Source organism: Bicyclus anynana, chromosome 16, assembly GCF_947172395.1.
Source record: "Bicyclus anynana chromosome 16, ilBicAnyn1.1, whole genome shotgun sequence".
In the NCBI taxonomy this organism is placed as follows: domain Eukaryota; kingdom Metazoa; phylum Arthropoda; class Insecta; order Lepidoptera; family Nymphalidae; genus Bicyclus; species Bicyclus anynana.
Window position 1 is genome coordinate 6968460 of NC_069098.1, and position 2714 is coordinate 6971173.

Genomic DNA, 2714 nt, shown 5'->3' on the forward strand with positions numbered 1-2714 from the left:
GTAATAATATTGGAAGAAAAATTTTAAGGATAAAATCATTGTGTTCTGATGTTCCAATTTTTAATAAGAATCTATTACGTAGACCCAAATATGCTTTTATTGAACTCAGGACTAGCAAAAATAATGAATTTAGTTGGTGGGAGGTTTCGTGGCTAGTTACCACCCCACTGACAAAAGCGATTTAGCGTTCCAGTACGATGTCGTATAGAAACCAGTAGGGGCGTGGAGTTTCATCCTCCTCCTAACAAGTTAGGCCATTTCCATCTTAGATTGAATCATCACTTACTTACAGATGAGATTGTAGTCAAGAGCTAACTTGTAAAGAAAAAAAAAAACAATTAAGTACATCCATGACTTAGCTTAATTTTAAGCTTAGGCTAAGATGAGGTTACGTGTTCTTTTGTTTTAATACCATTAACAAAAATAAACTACAGTTACTAGACGCGTGATTTTCTCACTGGATTAGTGAAGATTATGCAACCTTTGTTAATTTTTGGTCTATTCATTGTATTCATAACGCATTCGCTGTTTTAAAGCATTTAATTACCGCGTAAAAGGTTGCGTAGCTTAGATTTATAGTAGTTCTCAAGCCTAATGACTGTATTCTTTACATTGTAATTCTATGCGCTACGGTCTAGTGGTTAGATGTGGCTTATAATCTTGAGGCAACAGGTTCGATCTCTAGACCTGTTGCCCTATTCACTAACTTTAGTCTATTCATACACTCATATTTAGATCACTGTTGAGCACGATCGTGTCTCTTCTAGTATGAGAGGGGTTATGCTAATAGTCAACGCTAGTCCAATGCGGATTCGCAGACTTTACACACGTTGAGAACTACGAAAATTCTCGCGTATTCAGGTTTCCCTTACGATGTATTCCTTCACGATTTGGGACACTCGATATTTATTTTTTTTTAATCCACACAACTGAAAACACACCCATGTGTGTATATGTATGCGCGGTGGATTTACAAGTACTGGGTTCGATCTCAAAACTTTTCCTTGATCGAATTTTTTAATTGGTTCAGTTCTGGCCGGTGGGAGGCTTCGGCTGTGGCTAGTTACCACCCTTCTGACAAAGACGTACCGCCAAGCGATTAAGCGTTCCGGTACAATGCCGTGTAGAAACCGAAAGGGACGTTAAATTTTATCCTACGCTAAGTACGCTTCCATCTTAGATTGCATCATCACTTACCATTAGGTAGGATTGCAGACAAGGGTTAACTTGTAAAGAATTAAAAAAAAAAGAGTCAATAATTATCCCCACTCGCTAACACCCAATGAAACATCGTGATGGGTATGACTAGAGCTTTGGAGTTGTTGGAACACAAAACATACATACAGCCAACTGTAAAACCTCCTCATTTTTGCAAGTCGGTTAAAATATGTTCTTAAGTGAGATTTTATTACTATAGATACTCGTTATGACGATTGCTTAATAATATAATTTGCGATACAAATGGCTTAAGCAAAATAAACCAGATTAAGCATGATGTCTTCATGAGAAACGAGGTTTTGGAAGAAATATATTCCGGAGGTCAATTGCTATAATGGTCAATTGAGAAATATTTTAATTGCCATGAATTTGGAGCATAGAAGTAACACGAAATACGTTATTTTTTATTAACATTTCCGTGTTTATATTTTTAATTGATACAAATATGCCGTAAGTTAGTTTATTACCGTTTTGTTCGTGCTACTTTTGATTATACAATGTTATACGTGTACTCTAACAAAATTTTCATAACGAGAAATGTAATCTATACTAATATTATAAAGCTGAAGAGTTTGTTTGTTTGAACGCGCTAACCTCACGAACTACTGGTCCGATTTTAAAAATTCTTTCAGTGTTAGATAGCCCATTTATCGAGGAAGGTTATCGGCTTTATACCTGTATTTCTACGGGAACGGGAACTACGCTGGTGAAACCGCGCGGCGTTTACTTTATCCGAGAAAAGAAAACAGATTTTTGACGTGGACGGAGTGGCGATCGCAGCACGGTAATTTAAAAAATCATTTAAAATTTATAATATAATTTGATGAAATGATTCATTGGATTGTATGAAATCTTTACTAATATTATAAAGAGGCAAAAGAGGTAAAGTTTGCGGTTTTTAAAGAGGTAATCTCTGGATATACTATAACGATTTTAAAATTTCTTTACCACGCTATTTGTGAGTGTCTTGGACTAATTTTATCCCTATATTCTCATGGGACCGGGCACAACGCGGATGTAACCTAGGGTTCTGCTAGTGTCTAGCTAGTCAACAAATGTAAACAAATAGGTACCTACAATAGCAGTTTTCTTCTAACGAGCAAGACTGCATTACTGGCATATATTATACAAAAACTAACGGAAGACAACCGGCAGACCATTTTGTTGTGCATTTTTTATTATTTCCAAGTATTTAGCGTTACTTTTATATTGCTTAGTCATTTATCCATGGAACTTGGCATATTAGAACGAGAGCCTGCGACAGCTAGACCTACCACATTGTATGAGCTCTTAAAGTTTGTCACACTACACTCCTACTATAAGTAAGTAAGTAAGACAATTATGGAGTTTGGTCCGTGGTGACCTTGAAAGTTAGCATGATCCAAATCCACAAATGTCGATGAAATTTTTTGTCATCGAAAAATTACGTTTTATATTTCAAACATAATTTTTCGATGTTTTTTTCACGATTTTTCGACAGGATATCGTGAGGAATT